This window comes from Mustelus asterias, unplaced genomic scaffold, assembly GCF_964213995.1.
Source record: "Mustelus asterias unplaced genomic scaffold, sMusAst1.hap1.1 HAP1_SCAFFOLD_389, whole genome shotgun sequence".
NCBI lineage: Eukaryota > Metazoa > Chordata > Chondrichthyes > Carcharhiniformes > Triakidae > Mustelus > Mustelus asterias.
Genome location: NW_027590345.1, coordinates 275,308 through 290,210, shown reverse-complemented (window position 1 = coordinate 290,210; position 14,903 = coordinate 275,308). Strand labels below are relative to the sequence as shown.

At 46.7% G+C, this 14,903-nt stretch overlaps 1 protein-coding gene across 1 annotated transcript in view; it reads left to right on the top strand.

The window, feature by feature from the left end:
• The first annotated feature begins 1,131 nt into the window (after positions 1 to 1,131).
• LOC144486547 (NACHT, LRR and PYD domains-containing protein 3-like) overlaps positions 1,132 to 14,903 on the top strand; it is a 78,951-nt gene continuing 65,179 nt past the window's right edge. The window contains exons 1-3 of the mRNA XM_078204599.1: positions 1,132 to 1,234; positions 3,449 to 3,534; positions 8,139 to 8,249. The gene's annotated coding sequence lies outside the window, so the exon portion shown is untranslated. The remainder of the gene's footprint in view (positions 1,235 to 3,448; positions 3,535 to 8,138; positions 8,250 to 14,903) is intronic.

Sequence of the window (14,903 nt, the reverse complement as noted above, 5' to 3'; positions counted from 1 at the left end):
GAAGCAGCGACTTGCTGTGGATTCGCTGCCATTGGGGACAATCCCAGCCAGCAAGAGGCAGCAAGGGCGGCACCTTCCGTCCCCAAGCGCAGCATTCGCACCATCCCACTTTCATCCCCAGCACCACATACAGCTTCTTGTTGTTTCTTCCATTGGCAGCACCCCCGGGTGCTCTTGGTGCTCCCGTTCCAGCACCTTTCCTCTTAATGATGGGGGAATGAGGCTCTCATAGCCCAGAATAAACATCCAGCAACACCGCCAACTCCCAGCTTCCGCACACTTACCGCTGTAACTCCGGGTGCTTTCTACTCATCCTCCCTCTCTGGACAAGTTCCACTCCCTGCCTCATAACCGGATCATTCCGGGTGGCTTTCCGTAACTGGTTAGCGGTTACCGGAACTTTATCTTCTCGTGTGAAATGCATTATCTGCACATTCCAGCGGGAACATCTTTATCTCCAGGCAAAGGCAGCCTTGACAGAGCATCCGCATTGCTGTGTTTCTCACTGACAGCACCAACACCCACCTCTGCAATCAAACTGCTGCCATGGACGGTATCCCAGTGAATGGTCCAAGGATGGAAGATAAAATATAGGAATTATGAATGGGAGTCAGTAATTCAGCCCTTCGAGCTCAGTCACAACATCTTCATGGCAGAGCTTTTAGTTTCTTGATGCAAAGAAGATGCCTAAGCCTTCTTTTTCCACCCGAGCAAACTTTTCCTCCGCTTTCGTCAATGATCTAGAAGCGAATACTATGGATCTTCCTCTCCGTTTGACATAACATTAGACAGGCCAACCTCAATCCCATTGGGCGAGGCTTCGCATGTAAACTGCAGCGGTAACTTTGGGTTAAATTGAACTCGCATTTCCAATCTCTTCAAAGCCTGCTTTACCGCCAGGGAGGCCTCCTTTTGTTCACTTCCACGGCTCTCCTTTCACCAGCAGCTGGAGCATCAGTTTCAATGCTGCCGCCCGATCCGGATTGAGCTTGTTGTCATAGTAATTGATTTGACCCAAAAACAACCTGAATTGGGACACATTGTCTGGTCTTGGGGCCTTCATGATGACCTCCATCTTAGGCTTTGTGCAATCCATTTCATGACCCAGGCATTCAATGGAGTCCTTGAAGAACTCATATTTCTCTCTTGATTTGCAGGCCGTGCTCCTGCAACCTCTAAGGTATTCTCCAAGTACTGGGAAAATAGTCGAATCCATGAGCAAGATATCATCCAGGTAAGTCTGGACTCCTGTCATTCCACTCAGGATTTGGTCCATGGCCCTCTAATCGAGATAAGGGCGCATGTAATCAAGATGGGGGCACTCCAAACCGAAATTGGGGGCACTTGTAATTCACCTGGGCACTCCTCATTGACAGGAGCAGTGCGAGCTGATATGCGGGCACTCAGAATTGAAACTGTCACTGCTCTAAATCTAAATGGGAGCACACCTAATCAGGATAGAAGTCTCTCTTATTCGAGATACGGCGTGCTCCCAATCGAGACAGGGGGGCACTGCGAACGGCGACGGTGGCCGGGGCGGGGGGGATGACTGCCAACGGCGATGGGGGGGAGGTCACTGCTAACGGCGATGGAGGGGGGCACTGCTAATTGAATTAGTCGCTGCTCCAAATCTAAATAGGGGGCACCCCGAACTGATATAGAAGGCTCCATTATTCGAGATATGGGACACTCCTAATCGAGGGAGGGACAGACCTAATCGAGGTAGGTAGCGTTCCTAATTGACCGGGGACACTCAGAAATGACGGGGGGGCACTCCTCACTGAAATAGTCACTGGTCCAAATCTAAACAGGGGGGCATTCCTAATCGAGATAGAAGGCTCTTATTGCAGATAGGGACACTCCAAATCAAGATGGGACACTCCTAATCGTTAGAGGGTCACTCGCAATCGAGATAGGGGGCACTCCAAATTGAGATAGTTGGGACTTCAAATCAAGCTAGAGGGAACTACTAATTGACACGGACACTCCTGTGAACCTGGCACTGAACCCAGCCAGGCCTGTGACACTGAATCCTAAAGGACAGAGTGAATCCAGCCAGCCCTGTGGGACTGTATCTCAAGCGACAGACAGAACCCAGCAATGCCTGTGACACTGAATCTCTAAGGATAGAGTGATCCCAGCCAGGCTTGTGACACTGAATCTCAAAGGACACAGTGAACACAGCCAGGCCTGTGAGACTGAATCTGAAAGGACAGAGTGAATCCAGCGAGGCCACTGTTCGACCACCCCTAAGCCTCCTATGCTCCAGGAGAAAATGTCCCAGTCTTTGCAGCCTCTGCTTATAACTCAAACCATCAAGACCCTGCAGTATCCCAGTTGTTCTTTTCTGCACACTTCCTAGTTTAATAATATCCTTGGTATAATAGGGTGACCAGAACAGTACACAGTATTCCAAGTGTGGCCTTACCAATGTCTTGTACAACTTCAACATGATGTCCCAAATCCCATTCAGTATTCTGACCAATGAAACCAAGCATGTGGAATGCCTTCTTCACCACTCTATCCACTGTGACTCCACTTTCAAGGAGCTATGAATCTGTACCCCTAGATCTCTGTTCTATAACTCTCACCAATGCCCTACCACTAACTAAGTAGTGCGCTGGTTCAATCTACCAAAGTGCATTGCCTTGCGTTTATCTAAATTAAACTCCATCCACCATTCATCAGCCCACTCGATCAATTGATCAAGATCCCGTTGCAATCCTGGATAACTTTCTTCACTGTCCACTATGCCACAAATCCTGGTGTCATCTGCAAAATTACTAACCATGCCTCCTAAATTCTCATCTAAATTATTAATATAAATTACAAATAGCAGGGGACCCAGCACCGATCCCTGAGGCACCCCGCTGGTCACAGGCCTCCAGTTTGAAAATAGAACAACCCTCTACAACCACCTTCTGTCTTCTGTCATCAACCAATTTTGTATCCATTTGGCCACCTCATCCTGGATCCCATGAGATTTAACCAAATCCAGTCTAGTTTTGCTTTTAAATGTTTACATTTTCAAACACTGAAACCTCTTGCCCTTGTTGGGAATATCAGTGCGGTTTGAGAAAAGCAAACACTGATCCCACACTCAACACCCCCCAACACAGGACTGAGCAGAGAGTGTGAAATGTGACTGGTGTGAGTGTGGATTATCTTTTAAAAGTGGGTAAGAAACACTCCTCCATTTTCAAATCTTTACCTTGTTTATGTAACGTCTCGGACTCCCCTGTCACTCACTTTCCATCTGAATTAATCTCTATTCCTCACTGTCCAACTGTTACTCTCTGCATTGCTCCCTCTCCCTATCTCTCTGTTACTCTGCATCGCTCCATCTCTCTCTCTCTTCCTCTCTATCCCTCTCATCCACCATGTTGTTTATCGTTAAGGAGTCTAATCACGGAGAATTCAAACACTCTTTCTGTTTCTGTCTTGGCAGAATTAGCAACATGAGTGCAAATTTCAAGATTGGATTCACACAATACAGACAGAACAGTATTTACATAATGGCTTCTGCAAATGCTGGTGAGCTCAGTACATGTGGTAGCTTAATGTTACAATAAGATAGAATCTGTATTCAGACAACTGTTACTCTCTGCATTGCTCTCTCTCATTCTCCCTACCTCTCTGTTACTCTGTATCTCTTCCTCTCTCTCTCTATCCCTCTGGATATTTCAAGACTGGATTCACACAATACAGACAGAACGCTGGTGAGCTCAGTACACGTGGTACCTGAATGTTACAATAAGATAGAATCTGTATTCAGACAACTGTCACCCCACAGGGCCCAAACTTCACCGTGTTAATTTGATTTGATTTGATTGATTTGTATTGGGATGCAGTGAAAAGTATTGTTTCTTGTGCGCTATACAGACAAAACATTCCGTACATAGAGTACACAGGGAGAAGGAGAGGAAAGGGTGCAGAATATAGTGTTGCAGTTACTGATAGTGTGTAGTGAAAGATCAGCTTAATATATGGTAGGTCCATTCAAAAGTTGACATTCTCCCCAAGCACTAAAGCTTCCCACAAAGCAAGGCTCACAAATTCAACACCAGTTTCCTTTGTCCCCTCTCCCATCATGCTGTGTTCGGAGTCTCTGATCGATGCTAAGGGCCTAGTATTTGAGGCTCTGAGCTGAACCCACAATCTGTCTGATTCTGAGAGAAGATTACTGCCCACTCATATATATACCCTTGAAATATATCTGTTGTGTACAGAGTCACTTCTTTTTTCCCTGTGTCTGCTACCCTTAAAGAACTACTGAATAATCTTTCAACATCTGTATTATCACAGAACAGGGCCAACATGGGGGAATCTAGTATCAGGGAGGGCACAGTTTAAAATTCATACAGCGCCCATTAAAGATGGAGATGAGGAGGAATAATTTGTTCTCTCAGGGGGTGGTTAGTATTTAGAATTCAAAGTTAAAATTCATTTATTGGTCACAAGTCAGTCTTACATTAACACTGCAATGAAGTTACTGTGAAATTCCTCTAGTTGGCGCCTGTTCGGATCAATGCACCGAACCAGAATATGGGAGGAAACCGGAGCACCCGGAGGAAACCCATGCAGACACGAGGAGAACATGCAAACTCCACACAGACAGTGACCCAAGCTGGGAATCAAATCCAGGTCCTTGGCGCTGTGAAGCAGCAGTGCTAACCACTTTCCCCAGAGAGTGAGTTGAGCATTATGGGGAGACAGGCAGCAAAGTAGAGTTCAGGCCACAGTCAGATCAGCCATGATCTTATCAATGGGAGGAGCAGCCTCAAGGGGCAGAATGGCCCACTTCTGCTCCTATTTGTTATGTTCTGCGTGGTACCTTCAAAGGCCATTGTACTCAGCATTGCAGGAACTCTGCCGAACACACTCTATCTCAATCACTTCCTCTCCCTCTCTGTGACTCTCACTCCATTCCTTTCCTCCCCTCTCTCTGTTTCTCTCTCTCTATCTCTATCCCTGTTTCTCTCTTGCCCACTCCAGCTGGATGGAGAGTGGGAAAGAGAGGCTGATATGAAGGGAGTTTTCATCTGTATCTAACTGTATTTTCTGAACTGTCCTGTCCTTGTTTGATGAAACAATGAAATGGGAGATTGTATTTGTTTGTGTGCGTGTCTGTGTGTGTGTGTGTGTGTCTGCGTGCGTATATTGGTGTATGTATCAGTATGTGTGTGTGTATCAGGGTGTGAGGTGGTCTGCATAGGCGTATTTGGTTGTGTGTATACGTGTGTGTGTATTCTGCATGTATGTGTGCGTGTGTGTATATGTGCATGGGAGGGGTGTGTGCCTGTGTGCGAGTGTGTGTGTCTGTGTTTGTGAGAGAAATTGAGTGTGTGAGTGTGTAAGTGTTTGCCTGCATGGGGGTTATGTGTGAAACATAGAAACGAGAAGCAGGAGGAGGCCATTCGGCCCTTCGAGCCTGCTCCACCATTCATTTTGGTCATAAGAACTAGAAGCAGGAGTAGTCCAGCTGGCCCCTTGAGCCTGCTCTGCCATTCAATAAGATCAAGGCTGATCTTTTCGTGGACTCAGCTCCACTTACCCGACCGCTCACCATAACCCTTAATTCCTTTACTGTTCAAAAATGTATCTATCCTTGCCTTAAAACATTCAACGAGGTAGCCTCAACTGCTTCACTGGGCAGGGAATTCCACAGATTCACAACCCTTTGTGTGAAGAAGTTCCTCCTCAACTCAGTCCTAAATCTGCTCCCCCTTATTTTGAGGCTATGCCCCCGAGTTTTAGTTTTGCTGCCAGTGGAAATAATTTCCCTGCTTCTATCTTATCTATTCCCTTCATAATCTTATATGTTTCTATAAGATCTCCCCTCATTCTTCTGAATTCCAATGAGTATAGCCCCAGTCTACTCAGTCTCTGCTCATAAGCCAACCCTCTCAACTCCGGAAACAACTTTTGAATCTCCTCTGCACCCCCTCCAGTGCCAGTATATCCTTTCTCAAGTAAGGAGACCAAAACTGTGCACAGTACTCCAGGTGTGGCCTCACCAGCACCTTATACAACTGCAACATAGCCTCGCTGTTTTTAAACTCCATCCCTCTAGCAATGAAGGACAAAATTCCATTTACCTTCTTAAGTACCTGCTGCACCTGCAAACCAACTCCTTGAGATTCCTGCACAAAAACACCCAGGTCCCTCTGCACAGCAGCATGCTGCAATTTTTTACTATTTAAATAATAGTCCATTTTGCTGTTATTCCAACCAAAATGAATGCTCTCATATTTACCAACATTGTACTCCATCTGCCAGACTCTCATCCACTCACAAACTATCTATATCCCTTTGCAGACTTTCAGCGTCCTCTGCACACTTTGCTCTGCCACCCATCTTAGTATCATCTGCGAATTTTGGCACACTACACTTGGTCCCCAGCTCCAAATCATCAATGTGAATCGTAAACAATTGCAGTCCCAACACTGATCTCTGAGGCATACCACTAGTCAGTGATCGGCAACCAGAAAAACACCCATTTACCCCACTCTTTGCTTTCTGTTAGTTAACCAATCCTCTATCCATGCAATACATTACACATAACACCGTGCACCTTTATCTTATGTAGCAGTCTTTGGTGCGGCACCTTGCCAAATGGTTTTTGGAAATCCAGATACACCACATCCACAGGTTCCCCATTGTCCACTGCACAAGTAATGTTCTCAAAGAATTCCACCAAATTAGTCAAACATGACCTTCCCTTCATGAACCCATGCTGCATCTTACCAATGGGACAATTTATATCCAGATGTCTCGCTATTTCTTCCTTGATGATAGCTTCAAGCATTTTCTCTACTCCAGAAGTTAAGCTAACTGGCCTATAGTTACCTGCCTTTTGTCTACCTCCTTTTTTAAACAGTGGCTTCACATTTGCTGTTTTCCAATCTGCGAGAACCATGCCAGAGTCCAGCGAATTTTGGTAAATTATCACCAGTGCATTTCCCCCACCATCTCTTTTAGTTCCCTGGGATGCATTTCATCAGGGCCAGGAGACTTGTCTACCTTTAGCCTCATTAACTTGCCCAACACTACCTCTTTCATGATAATGATAGTTTTGAGGTCCTCACCTGCCATAGCCTTCCACTCATCAATTCTTGGCATGTTATTTGTGTCTTCCACTGTGAAGACTGACGCAAAATACCTGTTCAATGCCTCAGCCATTTTCTCATATCCAGTTCTTACATCGCCCTTCTCATCCTCTAAAGGACCAATGTTTACTTTAGTCATTCTTTTTCATTTTATATATTTGTAGAAACTTTTGCTGTCTGTTTTTTTTTATTCTGAGCGAGTTTACTCTCATAATCCATCTTATTTTCCTTTATAGCTTTTTTTGTGGCTTTCTGCTGACCTTTAAAGATTTCCCAATCCTCCAGGTTCCCACTAATCTTTGCCACTTTGTATGCATTTTCTTTCAATTTGATACCCTCCTTTATTTCCTCAGCTATCCATGGCTGATTATCTCTTTTTCTACAGTCCTTCCTTATCACTGGTATATACTTTTGCTGAGCACTGTGAAAGATCGCTTTGAAAGTCCTCCACTTTCCTCAATTGTTCCACCATAAAGTTTTTGCTCCCAGTTTCCCTGAGCCAACTCCTCCCTCATCCCTTTGTAGTCTCTTTGGTTAAGCAGAAGACATTGGTATTGGATTTTACCTTCTCACGCTCCATCTGTATTTTAAATTCAACCATACTGTGATCGCTTCTTCCAAGAGGATCCCTAACTGTAAGATCACTAATTATTCCCGTCACATTACACAGGTCCAGATCTAGGATAGCTTGCTCCCTTGTAGGTTCCATTACATACTGTTCAAGGAAGGTATCGCAGATACACTCTATGAACTCTTCCTCATGGCTAATCATCAAATTCAATATCCTGATCTCCCCTTCCCCTCCCTAATCCCGCGATCACTTTAGCCCCAAAAGTTATATCTAATTTCTTCTTGAAATCACACGTGAACATGTGCAAGTTCCGGGCCATCTCTGTGTGTGCGTACATGCGTTTGTACGTGTGCATGATTGAAGTCAATGGTGAGATATGGTTAAAATTCCATATGTTTATTGTTATTCCCATACATTGTTAAATTCAAGAATCTCACACAAACCTTTGAAATCTTCAGACTATTTGGGTGGACAGGATAACCATGAGAGCACAAAGTGCCTCCAGCTGCTTGTGTGAGACTCACTGAGATGAACTAAGTTCCTGGAACAAGATGAAAAGACACCAGACAGTGAGTTTGATGCAACAGGTTAACAGAATTTATTCAGTCAATGATTGAACGAAGATGCTGAATAGGCAATTGATTGACAGCTCCTCACGTGACCTGCTGAGCTGACTTCAGCGGGCTCGAGCCTGCGCAGTGTCTGAGCCACATTCCCTTAGCAACAGGCTGCGCCTGCGCAGTGATTGAACCGCATTCCCTTAGCAACGGGCCGGGCCTGCGCAGTGATTGAGCCGCATTCCCTTAGCAACGGGCCGGGCCTGCGCAGTGACTGAGCCGCGTTCCCTTAGCAACAGGCCGGGCCTGCGCAGTGACTGAGCCAGGTTCCCTTAGCAACGGGCCGGGCCTGGGTGAGGAGGCTGTTTCCTTATTGTGAGTGTCCCCGCTCAGGGGAAAGATCAGCAACATTGGTGACCCAGTAACATGGAGAGAGTCTGTGTGAATCTGCACAATGTTAATGACCCTTCAATAAAAATAACACAAAGCTCACCGACATCAGACAAGGGATAAACTGTCTGAAAGGTGGGCTGTCCCATATTGAAGCGGCCGAATGGCCTCCCCCAGCTCCAGAAGCTGCACAAGCTCTGAGCTCCGGCAGCAGCAAGAGGAGGAGCCAGACATTCAGTCCCTGCAGCCTGAGCTGCCCATTGATGAGGGAGACAAACTCCATCCAGCCGCCTGGGCTTCAGATCCACACCTTCTGGCAGCAGAAATATCCCCATCTCAGAGTGAAAATTGTTCACAGAATCCCCACAGTGCAGAAGGAGCACATTCAGCCCAGCAAGTCTGCACCGACCACAATCCCACCCAGGCCCCACCCCAATAACACCCACATATTTACCCTGCTAACCCCTGACTCTAGGGTCAGGTTAGCGTGGCCAATCCACCTAACCCGCACATCTTTGGACTGTTGAAGGAAACCAGAGCACCCGGAGGAAACCCACGCAGACACTGGGAAAATATTCAACAGCTAATATCTGCAGCTATATGTGGGAGAGAGTTCCACACTTCCCCCACCCTTTGTGTGAGCAAGTGTTTCCTAAATTTATCCCCTGAATATCCTGGCTCTGATCATAAGATATTTGTCCCCTTGTCCTGAGGTCTCACATCAGTGAGCAAAATTTCTATCAACTGATAATTCCATTCAAAACCCTAAAATCCTCAGAGCAGACCGTTGGAGGGGAAACAGGAGGGGGAGGTTATTTGCGGCCTCACTCTTTCAGATAGTTCTTTCCAGATCAGAACTTGCTATTTAAAACATAACTCATCTCCCTTCTGGCTCCTTTACCAATTACAGAACACCATAAATCTGTCCTAGAACATAGAAAATAGAACAGTACAGCACAGAACAGGCCCTTCGGCCCACGATGTTGCGCCGAGCTTTATCTGAAACCAAGATCAAGCTGTCCCACTCCCTATCATCCTGGTGTGCTCCATGTGCCTATCCAATAACCGCTTAAATGTTCCTAAAGTGTCTGACTCCACTATCACTGCAGGCAGTCCATTCCACACCCCAACCACTCTCTGCGTAAAGAACCTACCTCTGATATCCTTCCTGTATCTCCGACCACGAACCCTATAGTTATGCCCCTTGTAATAGCTCCATCCACCCGAGGAAATAGTCTTTGAACATTCACTCTATCTATCCCCTTCATCATTTTATAAACTTCTATTAAGTCTCCCCTCAGCCTCCTCCGCTTCAGAGAGAACAGCCCTAGCTCCCTCAACCTTTCCTCATAAGACCTACCCTCCAAACCAGGCAGCATCCTGGTAAATCTCCTCTGCACTCTTTCCAGCGCTTCCACATCCTTCTTATAGTGAGCTAACCAGAACTGCACACAATATTCCAAATGTGGTCTCACCAAGGTCCTGTACAGTTGCAGCATAACCCCACGGTTCTTAAACTCCAACCCCCTGTTAATAAAAGCTAACACACTATAGGCCTTCTTCACAGCTCTATCCACTTGAGTGGCAACCTTTAGAGATCTGTGGATATGAACTCCAAGATCTCTCTGTTCCTCCACAGTCTTCAGAACCCTACCTTTGACCCTGTAATCCACATTAAAATTAGTCCTACCAAAATGAATCACCTCACATTTATCAGGGTTAAACTCCATTTGCCATTTTTCAGCCCAGCATTGCAACCTATCTATGTCTCTTTGCAGCCTACAACAGCCCTCCACCTCATCCACTACTCCACCAATCTTGGTGTCATCAGCAAATTTACTGATCCACCCTTCAGCCCCCTCCTCTAAGTCATTAATAAAAATCACAAAGAGCAGAGGACCAAGCACTGATCCCTGCGGCACTCTGCTAGCAACCTGCCTCCAATCCGAAAATTTTCCATCCACCACCACCCTCTGTCTTTGATCAGACAGCCAGTTACCTATCCAATCGGCCAACTTTCCCTCTATCCCACACCTCCTCACTTTCATCATAAGCCGACCATGGGGGACCTTATCAAACGCCTTACTAAAATCCATGTATATGACATCAACTGCCCTACCTTCATCAACACACTTAGTTACCTCCTCAAAAAATTCTATCAAATTTGTGAGGCACGACTTGCCCTTCATGAATCCGTGCTGACTATCCCGGATTAATCCGCATCTTTCTAAATGGTCGTAAATTCCATCTCTAAGGACCTTTTCCATCAATTTACCAACCACCGAAGTAAGACTAACCGGTCTATAATTACCAGGGTCATTTCTATTCCCTTTCTTAAACAGAGAAACAACATTCGCCATTCTCCAGTCCTCTGGCACCATCCCCGTGGACAGCAAGGACCCAAAGATCAAAGCCAAAGGCTCTACAATCTCATCCCTTGCCTCCCAAAGAATCCTAGGATACATTTCATCAGGCCCAGGGGACTTACCGACCTTCAGTTTATTCAAAACTGCCAGGACATCCTCCCTCCGAACATCTATTTCCTCCAGCCTATTAGCCTGTAACACCTTCTCTTCCTCAAAAACATGGCCCCTCTCCTTGGTGAACACTGATGAAAAGTATTCATTCATCACCTCGCCTATCTCTACTGACTCCATACACAAGTTCCCCCTACTGTCCTTGACCGGCCCTAACCTCACCCTGGTCATTCTTTTATTCCTCACATAAGAGTAAAAAGCCTTGGGGTTTTCCTTGATCCGACCCGCCAAGGACTTCTCGTGTCCCCTCCTCGCTCTCCGAAGCCCCTTTTTCAGCTCATTCCTTGCTAACTTGTAACCCTCAATCGAGCCATCTGAACCTTGTTTCCTCATCCCTACATAAGCTTCCCTCTTCCTTTTCACAAGACATTCCACCTCTTTTGTGAACCATGGTTCCCTCACTCGGCCATTTCCTCCCTGCCTGACAGGAACATACTTATCAAGGACATCCAGTATTTGTTCCTTGAAAAAGTTCCACTTTTCATTAGTTCCTTTCTCTGACAGTTTCTGTTCCCAACTTATGCCCCCTAATTCTTGCCTAATCGCATCATAATTACCCCTCCCCCAATTGTAAACCTTGCCCTGCCGTACGGCCCTATCCCTCTCCATTGCAATAACAAAAGACACCGAATTGTGGTCACTATCTCCAAATTGCTCTCCCACAACCAAATCTAACACTTGGCCCGGTTCATTTCCCAGTACCAAATCCAATGTGGCCTCACCTCTAGTCGGCCCATCCACATATTGTGTCAGGAAGCCCTCCCGCACACACTGCACAAAAACTGCCCCATCCAAACTATTTGACCTACAAAGGTTCCAATCAATATTTGGAAAGTTAAAGTCCCCCATGACAACTACCCTGTGACCCCCACACATATCCATAATCTGCTTAGCAATTTCTTCCTCCACATCTCTATTACTATTTGGGGGCCTATAGTAAACTCCTAGCAACGTGACCGCTCCTTTCCTATTTCTAACTTCAGCCCATATTACCTCAGTGTGCAGATCCCCCACGAAGTGCCTTTCCGCAGCCGTTAAACTATCCCTGATTAACAATGCCACTCCTCCACCTCTTTTACCAGCTTCCCTACACTTAGTGAAACATCTATACCCCGGAACGTCCAACAACCATTCCTGTCCTTGTTCTACCCACGTCTCCGAAATGGCCACAACATCGTAGTCCCAAGTACCAATCCACGCCCCAAGTTCATCTACCTTGTTCCAGATGCTCCTTGCATTGAAAAAGACACACTTCAACCCACCTTCCTGTCTACCGGTACCCACCCTTGACCCTGATACCTTCCCTAATACCTCACCACCCGCACTGACTTCCGGACTACAACTCCTTTTCCCACTCCCCTGACAAATTAGTTTAAACCCCCTGAAGAGCCGTAACAAATTTCCCTCCTAGGATATTGGTGCCCCTCTGGTTCAGGTGTACCCCGTCCTGTTTGTACAGGTCCCACCTTCCCCAGAATGTGTTCCAATTATTCACGTATCTGAAACCCTCCCTCCTACACCATCCCTGCAACCACATGTTTAACTGCACTCTCTCCCTGTTCCTCAACTCGCTATCATGTGGCACCGGCAACGTACCAGAGATGACCACATGTTTTGTCTTGGCTCTCAGCTTCCAGCCCAGCTCCAGAAATTCCTGCTTTAAATCCCCGTCCCTTCTCTTACCTATGTCATTGGTTCCAATGTGTACCACGACTTGTGACTGTTTCCCCTCCCCCTTCAGAATCCGGAAAACACGGTCTGAGACGTCACGGACCTTGGCATCCGGTAGGCAACATACCATCCGTGAGTCTCTTTTGCTGCCACAGAAACTCCTATCTATCCCTCTAACTAACGGGTCCCCAATAACTATTGCCCTCCCGCTCTGCCCCTTACCCTCCCGAGCCACAGAGACGGACACAGTGCTGGAGATCCTCTCACTGCGGCTCACCACTGGTATGTCATCCCCCTCAACCGTATCCAAAGCGGAATACTTGTCCTTATCTGCTTCTGACCCTTTTGTCAGTGGAAACACTTCTCATTATCAAAGCCTCCTCATTTTGAACTCCCCTGTTCAGACGCTCTTTATTCTTTGCTCTCGGAGAATAGTGTCAGTTTCTCCATGGTCTAAAAAACCGAAGTTTTTCTTCTCTGTCAATGGAATCAGGACGTCACTGACATTTGTTGCTGATCCCTAATTGTCGATAAGAAGGTGGCGATGAGCCACCTTCATGAACCTTTGCAGTCATTTGGTAAAGATCCTGATTCTTGGACCTGAGCCGGAAATGCTGCTTTACATTCTTTCCAGAGACCTCAAATTGGACGCAGTGCTGTAGCTGAGGCTGAACTGGTGAATGATAAACATAACCTTCTCTCGCCTTTTGTAGTTTATGGGGGTGATTCCCCCCGTCCACTAGCAGCGCAGTGAGCTGAGAGACGCAAGCGAAGACCGTGTAGCGGGCTTCCCGCTGGGTGCCACGGCCTCCGTGTGTCACTGGCCAGATTTTTGGCGCAGTCAGCTTTGTGCCAGAAATCGGTGTGGAGCTGTATAAATTATACTGATGACCATTTGCATAGCGGGCCTGGGACTGAAGTCTTTGGGGCCGGAAGCATCTCCCCCCAGTCCCCCTCCAGGCCAGTGGGGGGTAGAGAGGTCATGGCTGGCCCAGACATGTCTGCGAGACCAGTGATCAGGGCGTGTGGGGGAGGGGTGGGGGGTCGCACGGTCAGTAATGTGTGTGGGGTCGCGGGGCTGGACAGCAATCGGGAGGCTGGCAGTGTGGATTACTGCGCCAGCCCCAGTCTCTGCTCTGACAAAGCAGCGTCTGCACAGTGACCCGCTCAGTGCTCTGCCACCGGCCTCTCCGGCTGGAATAGGCTCCGCCCTGGGTTTTGAAGGAGATTCACGCGAGTGCATTGTGCGCAGAGTGTGGGAGATTTGAAAATCCCACCAAAATAAACCCCAGCGGGAATTCCTCCAGTTTTTACGCGAATTCGGCACTTGGAATTTTTCCCAGCTTTTTAAACAGTGTTGTCTTTTAAAATCTCTGCCCATTTTCCCAAGTCTCTGTTTTTGGGCTCCCTTTCAAATTGCAGCACAAATTATCATGAAGGATTTCAGTTGGAAGTGAAGCTGGGAGCTGCAATTGAAAAAATGGAGAGCAGCGGGTGGATAGATTCTTCATTTGTATTTTGGGAAAGGGGAAGCTGGTGATTGCGGATTCAGACAAGGTGATGGTTGTTAAGACTGTCCACGCTCCATTGTAAGATCTTTCTCTTTTCTGTTCCAGCCATTCTTAATTGGCTAAATGTGTGAACTTGACTGCCGCTTTGACCCTGACTACTTCTCCATGGACATTAATATCTTCTTTTCCTGTCTGCCAGGCAGTGAACTGAAAGTGTTAATTTGTATATTACTGCCTTGGTCCCCAGTTGGCAAATGTCTGGCTTTTAATTTAAACACATCAGAAATAGTGTCAGTTGTAGACTGCATGGCCCCTTGCCCCTGCTCTGCATTGAATATAATCGTGGCTGCTCTTCTGCCCCAACTCCACTTTCCCAGCTGCTCCTCATGTCCCTTCACTCGATAAGAGATCAGAAATCTCAGTCCTGAATATTTTCAGTGCTGGATCATCCACCTTCTCTGGGGCAGAGAATTCCAAAGATTCACAACCCTCTGAGTGAAAACATTTCTCCTCACCCCAATTCTAAACAATCCACGGCTTATCCTGAGATTTTGCAC